Raw genomic sequence first — 11,070 nt, forward strand, 5'->3', positions numbered from 1 at the left:
GGAACAGGAAGGAGAATGGCAGGCTGAAGGGACTCCAGCTCCAGGAGAAGTGCATCCCGTTCTGGGGCCAGCTGGACTTGGTGTCTGCTTCAGACACATGGGCACCACTGGACCCAGGGCCGCTCCCCTGGCATTGGCCCCACCCCAGCCTCCCCGGAGCTCTCTAGGCCTGACTGCCCCTCTCTCTGGAGGAAAATGTCTGATAAACCTGCTTAGCCATAGGTTGCCCCCTCCCACCAGAGTATATGGGAAGGGGAAGGGCAGTGCTGCACCCTGAGGGAAAATGATGCACGATGAAGGAGCCTCAGATGCCCTTTCAGGCCTGGGGACAAAAATTTCGGGGTGAGGCTTCCCCAGACATCCTCTCATCTTCCGGTCCATGGCTTCAGTGCTTCAGGCACTCTCAAGGGTCAGCCCTTCTCTGCTCTGCTCGTGTTTTGTCCAGCCCAGCACAGAGAAAAGGTTTGGGGGGAAATACTGGAACTGGAGCGAGGCTGGTAGAGCAACCGGAGCCCTTCTGTTTTCTTCATCAAACTTTAACGGAGAGAGTAAATTTCCTGGAAGATTCCATGACTCAGCCTTTGTCCCCTGGCTGCAGAGCATTCAGATGACTACACACGTGAAGTGCTTTGGTGGGGAGCATCTATCACACCCCTTCAGCTGGGTGCCTACTGGGTCTCCCTCATGGTCCAACGGAGACTTGGAGGTGGCTCAGTGGGCCTGGAAGGCTGTGCCCTCTGCACTTGGCCGAGGAGGAAGCAGAATCTAATCTAGTAGCCATTGAATCCTAGAATATTTGTCCCTTCATTAGATTCACAAGAGCAAGACATTGTGGTTCCACAATTGCCCCACTGATTCTGAGACCAAGGATCCCTGGCCCAGATTGCATGATTTTCCAAAGCCCTTTGGAGGGAATGTCTTCCAGAGGTCTGTGATGAATGCTCAGATCAACCTGAGGTTGCCTTTACACACACACACACACACTCTCTCTCTCTCTCTCTATATATATATATATGACGGGGTCAATCTGTTCTGGGTTTCTAAGTATCCAGGAATCTGGGATCCTTGTAGACCCATAGTTCTCTTTTGATAATTCCCTTTTTCCTCCAGGATCAAAGGGATTCCTCTTCCCAGACCCTGGAGGGGTGCTGAGCAGTCCAAGGGAGAAGAACTGATCTTTGACGCTACCCTGGTTTGGGGTCAGTAGCAAGTGGTCGGACATACGTGCCATGAAGCCTCAATGGGGCTGGTGGCCTGTAACTCTGGCTTTGATCCCAGTGTCAGTATCCATCTCAATAGCTCACGTGGGCTCGAAGGGGACCCAAATGAAAGGGTGTGGATGTCTCAAGGCAGCCATTTGCCACTTGGCTCCAAGGACCACGGTGCCTTTTGGGGAATTGGTAGATGCAGGGAGGGTTCTCTCTCTTTGGGGGTTCCCAGGCTCGTCCTCAGCATCCTGCAAACCAAAGCCGGGAGCTGGTCTGGAAAAGCACTGGAGGAACAGGGGCCCCTGTCCTTGATGTGGCCCAGCCACGTGCTGACCCATTAGGATTTTTCCATCACTCCTGCAGGTCACACCTTCACCGGTCGGGAGCCTCTCAAAGAGGGGGGGATAGTGATTAATGTTTTATGGACGAGCTGCTGGGCATGACACCTTGTTTTCTTTAGGTTTAGAATACAATGAAGACGATGAATGGAATTTGCTGTGAGCTGGGGGCCAGGGTGGGGCAATTCTTAGGGGACCCACAGGCAGTGATGTTTACTGTCCTTCCCTCAGTGCTGAAAAGTGGGCAATTCTGGAGTTAGGAAAAGGCTAGAGATGATGCAAGTGAGACTTTTGCCTGTGGGGCCATCATCCCCAGCCCTCAAGTCACAGCTTGCTCCCACCAACACCTTGGGTCCCAGTGTTCAGAGAGCCACTGGTGAACTGTCTCCAGAAATGCTAATGAGCTCGTTATGCTCAGGTGACTCTACTTCATTCCACTAAAATCACATTCTCTGCGTATAGGATTCTACTCATTTTTCTGTTCTTTCCAGTGTATTGATGGGGAACGAGGTGAGGACACAACTGATCTTCAGCCGTATGGGTCAGTAGCGCCTCGGCACTTCTTAAATATGAAAATACTTTCATCTGTTCTGAGCTCCTCAAGTACCCCTCCCCACGGCTGGCCTCCCTGACTACTCTGGTCCTTCTCTCATCTCTAGTCTCCCGTGGACCTCTCCATTATCCAGCACTTAAAAGGCTGAGTCTGTCATCAGCAGAAGGCCTCAAGGATCTTATTCTGCACTGAAGACCCCAGGGGAGTATTGGAGGATTGCCACCCGTGGCTGTAATCTACTTTGCATATCACCTCTAGTTGGGAAAGAAACCTTGCAATTCTTACATATATAGGTCCAAGGTCTCAGTTAAAAAGTGTATCTGTGTGTATGTGTGTGTGTGTGTGTGTGTGTGTGTGAGAGAGAGAGAGAGAGAGAGAGAGAGAGAGAGAGAGAGAGAACTCAGTCCTGTAATGCTACTATATTTGGAGTCGTCCTCTGATCTGCCCCGAGAACCTTCGCAGCAATTCTCACTCACAGGAGAGGCACGGCTCGACCTTGTGTAAGTACACAGCACTCCGCCAGTCCTTGCAGCCTAGCCCACGATCCATCTCACAACGTAGCCAAGGGCTGGAGGAATGTCTTCTGCCCACAGTCATGTTGCTACTGAGAGATGTCACGGCCAGCTGCTGTACTTGGTTTGCCTAGAGCCAGCCTGTCCCCATGCAGAATATTAGCTCGAAAAGCCTGGTCTGACTTGTGTTCATGAAGGGGGAACCGGCACACATTTTTCTATGTTACTGAGTAAGCAAATAGATCTATAATTTGGAAGGAGAAAAGTATTGTCTTTGGGGAGAAAAATAAAACGGATGGAGGGAGGAAGGGGGGGGAGAGAGAGAGAGACTCTCAAAGAATTCAATAAATGAGTCCAACTCCCCCAAAAACAAACCCAAAGAATTCATAAAGATGCAAAAGTTCTCAAGGATGGGAGCCCTACCATTCATAGCAATCTTGAACATTCTAAAAATGGCCAATATGTCCCTGGTACCTCATTTAACACAAGCTTTATTTTTAAACTTACCTTATGTTTTTCATTTGATATAAATAGTTATAAGTGACTTATGTCTTTAAGAAACTCAAACAGAAAACCCCAACACACTAAACCTATAATACCAAGAAACTTAATTTTAATCACCTAAGAGTAAAGTGCCGGCTGAGGAGGATGGTGTCAGGCAAAGTGTTACCAATTTTGAGTATCACTTTGGTGTGCGTGTGCGTGCCGGGGGGGGGGTGGTGAGGCAAAGCCCATAAAGTCGGAATCAGTAAGGTCTGAGTTGCCTGAGGAACTTGCCGCAGGGTCTTCTGGATTGTGCAGGCTACAACTCACAACTTTTTGTTCCTTGTTTGAACTCCAAGGAAACCTCCCTTAAATGGAGCTTGAGTGTTTGAACAATACGAGGGCACTGTGCAGGTCAGCAGAGTGGCCCGGGCACCTGCTGGATTCCGGGCAGTGGCTGCCGAACGGCCTGCTGGGAGGGTGGTGGAGGCCAGGCCCCCTTCCTCTCCCTCCCCAAATCAGGGAGGTTGCTTGGATAGATGACACAGGAGGTACTGTGGTGGGTTTTTTGTTTTTGTTTTTTTTGGTCAGTGGGAATTTTTTTCTCAGTGAGAAATGCATAATAAATGAGACATTTGATAAAAACTCCAGCCCCCTCTATTTTCGCGTATTGTTCTCTCTCAGCTGGGCATTCCTGCGGGAGCCAGGCACCGGGAGGGGAGGTGAAGGTGGAGGGGAGGGTGGAGCTGGGTCCGTGGCTCGCGGGCTCAGGTCACTGACCCCAGCTGGCTTGGGAGGCAGCTTCTCCCGCGGTCACATGTCACACGGCGTTACACGGCTCCTTAGTCTCAGCTGGCCGCCTGGGAATAAGCACTCGTGGCTTCCGAACACGCGGGCATTTCCTGGTCCGCTGATACCTGGATCTTTTTGTTTCCTGCCTTCCTTTCCTCCTCTCTCCTGTTGGCTTCTTGCAGACCTGAGGAGGTGCCTCTGCTCCACACCCCTCGAGAAGATTCCTGGGCTCTAGGGAGAGAACGGCTCTGTTCAACTGTTCGTGAAGTTCCGGGAGTCACCGATGTGCCTGGATCGTGACGGATGGGCCAGTAGCACCTTCCATCCGAGACGAACTCCAAGAATTTCCGCTGCTGGCAGTGACCTCCCGGCCTGGGAGGAGGTGCTGCATTTGCCTCCAGGAATGTGGGGCCTCGAGACACCAAGCCTCGGATTGCCTCTGTGGGGGTCCGAAGCTTTAGTTCTAGAAAATTCCGAGGGCTCCCAGCTCCCTGTCCATTTCCCTCCTTCTCCCTAAGTGTGAAGTCACCTCAGGCTGCCCTTGAGATGTTCTGGAAATGGAAAATGAAAAATCCTAGAGAGTTAGATTTGAAACAGAATTTAGTGGCCACGGGGATTTCACCAGCTGGAGCCACCCACGTGCCTGGCCAAGGCCTTGAGTGAATGGCTTAGGTAGGTCACCTGAACTCAGGTGAGTCATCTGCTCCCTGTGGTCCTCACAGAGAACCCCAGCTCTTGGAGTTGTTGACTGGTTTTCACAGGTGATGAGGTTAAGTTTGGAAACCATATCACCCCCTGGGAAACTCATCAGAGTAATTATAGTAGAGGCTCTGACAAGTCCTGCAATTAAAAATTCACTTATCTAAGCCAGTGTTCACCAAACTTATTTGTTCACAGAGCTCTCTTTTGGAAGTAACTGGTATTATTGTTTTGGGGGACTGGTTTTCTATAGAACACATGGTAACTGTTAGCCTGGGCATTATTTCTGAGGACCCCACAGCTTTCAGATTCTCCTATTTAAATCCTCCAGATGGCTTAGTTGATCAAAACCTCTCCTGAGGGCAGGTGTGAGGGACAAAGGAGGAGAGAGAAGTTCTGAGTTCAGAGCCAGGGTGCTGGGGGCGTGCGGAGGAAGGAGAGGCAGGCAAGAGTGTGTGCGTGCCTGTGTGCACGAGAGCGGGGGTAGGTAAGAGATGGAGATGGCCAGTTATCAAGACAGACAGAAGGATCACAACGGTTGAGAGTCACAAAAAGAGCAAGGGAGGGAGAGGGGTGGGGACTGGGGGTGGGCTGCGTACTGTCTAGGTGATGGCTGGGGAGGACCTTCCTTCCCAGAGTGACTGTTCCTCTGGCCCATCACTGATTAATCCCCACCTGCCTTGTCCTTCCTCCCTGGGCAGCTTGTATGGGAGCGAGGGGCAAGTGCCTGGGTACAGCCAGAGAAGGCCTCCAGGAAAGGAGCCTCCATAAATCATTGACTGGCCTTCCATTGTGCTGGAACCAGCTGGTGCTTGTTGCCAGGCCAAGCTCCTGGAGCTGTGGGCAAAGGTGGCACGGGCTGGGGGTGAGCCCAAGCTGATCCAAATCTCATCCAGAGCCTCTAGAAACAGGCCAATCTAGGGCCGTCAGGGTGGGCTTGGGCACACCAGGGCAGGGCAGCAGCACCTTAGATGAGTGCCTTTCCCACTCTGTGCCTCAGTTTCCCCACCCATACCATGGGGATTGCATTTGAGAGTCCTGAAAAGCCCTCCCAGGTCTAGGCTTTTGCTCAAAAACCTTTAAAGCCTTGTACCTGGAAACCTCTCCCCACGTGTTGGCTTTGGGGTTGTATTCATACCCCAGCTCTTATCTCGGCTACCTTGCCCTAATGCTGCCTGGGCTCTGTGCTTGGTTAGTTCTGCTGTGGGGAAACTCCTAGGGACAGAGGCCTTGCACCTGTCCTTGGAAGCTCCAGGATGCTTGGGGAGACTCAACATCCCCTGCGGCTAGCCAGGATTGGGTCTGTCTGCTTCTGGAAGGTGCTGAATGTGGGGAACCTCCTGCACCTGCTCCCCATTTGCCTGTGTCCCTGCAGTGCCATGGGACTTCGGGCTCCCCCCACGCGTTCCTATAGCCCAGCACAGGGAGGACGGCCCTCGGTGGGGGATTACTGCAGGAGCTCACTGAGGCCACCATTCCCAGCCCTCCATGCCCTGCTTACACTTGCCAAGATGCAGTCCCAGCCCCCTGCCTGGAGGAAGGGGGAGGCCTGTGGCAGCTCTCACAGGCCTGGCCCTCATTCCACACACCCTGGGGCTTATCCAGGTGGAAACACCAGGTGTGATGATGCTTGGAAGCCAGAGAATGGCCAGGGGTGATAGGGAATTGACCCAATCCCCCACACCTACATTATACTATATACTATATACTATATACTATATACTATATACTATATACTATATACTATATACTATACTATACTATACTATACTATACTATACTATACTATACTATACTATAGGCATCCCCATTAAAGAGCTGGGAAAACTGAGGCCAGAGAGAGGGAACCTTCCCTAACTCCCCTGGGGGTACCTTCTTAGCTGGGGCTAGAGCTCTTCTGCTACTCCGAGCCTGCTCTGGCCCTCATCTCTGGTTGCCTTTTACTGGGGCCATTTCTTATTTTGGCCTTTTCCTGTCCCTGTGGGGCAGTCCTAACCCATCTCTGTGAAGGCCTGTATAGCCCCCAGAGTTGACCTGAGCAGAGTAGGTGCCTGAGGTATGGCTGCCAGGCTCCCTGCTCTGATCCCAGCCCCCTCAGCTTGCCCACCTCTGTACCTCCACTGGTTACAGGGGGGAGGAAAACATTCCCTGAACAAAGGAGAGGAGTGGAATGGGGTATCCAGGGAATGAGACCTTGCAGGCTGGACCCCAAGGGGGCAGCCAGGGGCACTGTTCCCCCAGGCAGCAAGCAGAGGGACCACAGGGCGGGCAGAAGATTGGGGACAATGGGCTTGGAGGGTCTGCTGGAGAGGAGGCTGGCCTTGGGTGCTGAGCAGACTCCTCAGGGTGCATCTGGGCTTTGGAGATTGGGATCCTGGGCTGGGGTCAGAAGGGAGGCTGGAGACCTCAGAGTGATCAGTGAAGAGGCAAAGGGAACCCCATTTGTAATGTCCTGCTGTGTGTTTGGCACTGTATGGGGACTTCACATATATTGCTTTGTTTGATACCCATAAATGAGCGGAGAGGTAGGGGTTCACTTGTTCATTCACCTGAGAAATATTTCCTGTGTTCCTACCAGGTGCAAAGCACTATTCTGGGTACTGACTATTGAACAAAACAGACAACGCTTACATTTTATGGAGGAAGAAACTAAATCAGAGAGGTTAGGCAGTCAATTCAAAGTTGCACAGCTAGAAAGGGCAGAGCCAGGATTCAGAGCCATGCTCCAGGGCCAAGTTCTTTCCCTTTCTCCGTACTGTCTGGGTGGAAAGGCAGGGTGGTGAGGGAGAGGGAACTTCAAACTGCCTTGCTGTGTGAGTGCTGGCAAGTGACCTCCCCATTCTGGGCCTAAAATGTCCTCAGTTGATGTTGAGGGGTTTGGACAAGCAGTCTGGAATTGTTCCTGGGGGGCAACAATGGAAATGAAATTTTTAAATGGGGGACAGCTACCAATTTTTGAACAAGTTATAGACATCAAGCCCTGAAACGTCCAGGGGGGCCCCGAAATTTCCTGAGCAGAGGGAGGGGCCCAGCTGAGCATCTCTGAACTCTGCTTGCCCTGGGCTCCTCCCAGTTCCCCAGGACCTCTGGTCCTTAGGTTATCAGGGGAAGCAGCTGAAGCCTTGGACAAACAGGGGCAGGTAGGGACACAGGGACATATGGTTTTTAAATAAGGGGTCTGGGTGGGGCCAAGCTGGTTGGGGTGGGGAGGGTGAGGATCGAGTTGCAGAGAGGCCAGTAGAAGGTCTTGGGGGACATCTGGGCCCTCCTTGCCTTCTTCACCCTCTCTTCCCACAAGGGCAGGTCCGCTCAGATCCTAACTGAGCATCAGCACCCCCCGTACCAGCCCACGGCTCAGCAACTCTGAAGGAGGCCCGATGAGCAGGGGACCAGAGCTGCTTCCTCTGTGTGTCTTCCAGGCTTGGCCCTGCTGCGAGCAGCTCACATTCATTTGCACACCAGGTCACCCGGAACCCAGCGGCAGCCTCCCTTCCTACCTCTCCCAGGACACTTTAAACTTTTAATTACAGAAAAAATAACAACATAGTTACACAATAATATAAGCAGCTTGGTGGAGTAGTTTAGACCCCGGGCTTTGAAATCCGACGGTCTGGGTTAGAATCCCGGGTCTCGTATCTCCAACGAATCGCTGGGGCCTGTTTCCTCGCTGTGAAAAGGCGACACACCCCATAGAGCTGTTGTGAGCTTGAGCTGAGCTCACGTACGTGATATGCTTTATTAAAGGGTCTGCACATAGTAAGCTCTAGGGAAATAGTAATTATTATAGAGGTAAATTATAAAATTTCATAATATAATAGACACCGACGAGCCCATCAGTCACCCCAAGAACTAGAATTGGAGATTGGGGTCCTGGGCTGGGGTCAGAAGGGAGGCTGGAGGTACTCCTTATTAATCTATTATTTAAAGCTTCTCTTTTTGAGCTTTAGTACAATGGTAGGTGGCATATCGTAAAGAGTTTTCTGGGATTGTCTTAGCTTCTGAGCCTCGTCCCTGCTGCTGCATGAGGGCAGGAGTTCATTAACTGTGGGGAACTTGCCACCATCGGTTTCTCCTGACCACCGGCTGCACTGCAGCCAGGCAGACCTCTGTGCGGCTCGGAGCCCAAGCGCCAGCTTCTGCCCCCCATCCCTCACCCCTCCTCAGCCCCCAGCCCTGGCATCCCGGCTTTGTCCCGGCCAGATCCAGAACTGCAGTTCACACGCTCTGCCCCTTCTCCCGTTGCTCTGGGAGGAGGGAGTGGCCGGCCAGGGAGCACCCTGGTTTGCTTCTGAGTGGCTGTGCCACCCTGGGTAGGTCTCCTGCCCTCTTCGGGCCTCAGTGTCCCCACCTTGGGGGAGATCCTTCCTCTGCCTGGAGGTGGTGCTTTGCCTGGTCCAGGAAGTCCAGGGAGTGGGTGCAAGGCCCGGTGGTGTGTGTGTATGTGTGGGGGGGCAGCCCTGCTCTGTCACCGGGGAGAGCGCTGGATGGACACCCTTCCCCAGGATGCTCTCACAGAGATTGGGAGCCCTGCTCCCAGCACCTTCATGTGCATCATGACCTCTTCAACCCCCAAATAAGCCACCAAAAATTTGGATCAGAATCTTATGGTGAGTTATAGTATGCAACACCTGGGGCTGGAAACCGGGAGACCTAAATCCCAGTCCCAGTTCAGAGAACATCTTCCCGGGCAACCTCGGGCACCTCAGTTTCCCCTTCCGCAAAACAAGGACAATTATCCATGCTGGGTGCGTGCCAGGGACAGCTGGGTCTATATCCCTACCAGGCAGCTCCTCTCTTCAAGCCTGGCTAGAGAGAGCCTGTCTGAGGAGAAGGAGGGCAAAGTCTGTGGTGAAGTTTAAAGTTTACAAAGAAATGAGTTATCCATGCACAAATCAAAGCACCTTCTTTGGTTGGAGGAAAACAACGTGTCACATTGTTCTCATAATGCCTGGCTGAAGGCCAGAGCTCCTCCCGCACCCCTGCCGGTCCACACCTCGCCCTGCCCCACTCCACCCTGCCCCCCATTTAGTAGGTGCTCCTGCGGGGCCATAATTTCTGTTCGGCAGAAAAATCACTTTGGGATTGTGAGACTGACCTAAAAGCCTTATAACAGAAACTGATTTACCATTCAGAGCCCAAAGAATCTAAGCATCATTGTTAGTAGTCCCCCAAGAATTCTCAACCCTGGTTTTCTTCCTGACCTGACTAGAGATTGAGCCCTGAACCATCCCCCAAACTCCGCTCTGACCTTGACCCCCGATCTGAGCCTCACCCTTGGTCTAACCCAGACCCCAAATAGATCACAGGCTGAGCTCTGATCCCGGCCGCATGCAGAGCTGGGCCTGCGTGAGAGAGCTGATGGCCCCAGGCAGCCAGAGTCCCTGCAGAGCTCCAGTTAGGTGAAGTCCCTTCTCAGAGGACTGAGGATGGGAGCTTCTGTCTATAGGGATCCATTCTGAGGTCCCAGGACCCCAGCTCCTGTGCTCGATTGTTTCTGTCCCTGAGGGAAGGGCAGAGTCAGGGAATGGGGAGAGGGGCTAAAACTCAGGCAGGAATAGGGCTCGCTTGGGCCTTGCTCTGATACCCCCTGCCCCTAGCCCACCCCAGAAAGGAGATCAGGGCCAAATATCCAAAAATAGCTGGTCCCTGAGGCCCATCCTCCAGCGACAAGACCCCAGCCTCAGCTGCGGATATGTCCAGAGCCACCCTGAGACTTTCCAGCCTGGAACTGAAGAGGCCGTGGTTGCTCAGCATCACCACCAGAGGGCACCAGACGGGAGCGATGGAGAAGCCTCTGCGGCTGTTTGGGCCTTGTGCCGTGGGTCAGAGGGGCTCTCCAAGAAGACCAGGTCCGCCCCTGCCCTCAAGGAGCCCACCTGCTTGTGGGTCACACAGACCCACTAGGTGACAGAAAGAAAAAAAAAAACAAAAACAACCTAAACACTAACTACTGTGACCTTCTGAATTTAGTTTTGATCCTATAAGTAGTGCCTCCCCCCCAATTTTTGTAAATACTAGGATATCGGAGTTAATGCAAATGTTCCCTTTGATCACTCCCCACATTCCATCTCTATGAACTTATGAACATTTGAGTTCAAGTCTTTGTGTGAACATATGTTTTTGTTTCTCTTGGATAAATAATAGAAGTAAGATTATTGGTCATATAAGTGTATGTTTAACTTTATATGCAACGGCCAAATTCTTTTCTAGAGAGGCTGTACCATTTTACATTCCTGCCTGTGATGTCTGGGAGCCCCAGGTGCTCCATATCCTTGCCCAAACTCATATTGTCAGCTTCCGTACTTGTTATTCTGGTGGGTGTGTAGTGGAGCCCGTGGTGAAATGTGTATTTCTGTAACGGCTGATGTTGTACAGCATCTTTAAAGATGCTTGCTTGTCATTCACGTGACTGTTCAAATCCTAACCATCCTTTTGAAAATCAGGTTGTTTTCTATTAAGTGGTGAGAATTCTTTGTATACCCTAG

The 11,070-nt window shown here is 52.0% G+C and overlaps 1 long non-coding RNA gene across 1 annotated transcript; it reads left to right on the forward strand.

The window, feature by feature from the left end:
• Window positions 1–170: 170 nt before the first annotated feature.
• On the forward strand, window positions 171–3,739 carry LOC141373883 (uncharacterized). Its single transcript, XR_012380274.1, has 2 exons — window positions 171–2,087; window positions 2,206–3,739. It is a non-coding gene; the product is annotated as an uncharacterized lncRNA (long non-coding RNA).
• Window positions 3,740–11,070: the final 7,331 nt, after the last annotated feature.

The sequence above is a fragment of the Callorhinus ursinus genome, unplaced genomic scaffold (genome assembly GCF_003265705.2).
Source record: "Callorhinus ursinus isolate GAN/ISIS: 27379988/994484 unplaced genomic scaffold, GSC_fseal_2.0 scaffold12, whole genome shotgun sequence".
NCBI classification, from domain to species: domain Eukaryota; kingdom Metazoa; phylum Chordata; class Mammalia; order Carnivora; family Otariidae; genus Callorhinus; species Callorhinus ursinus.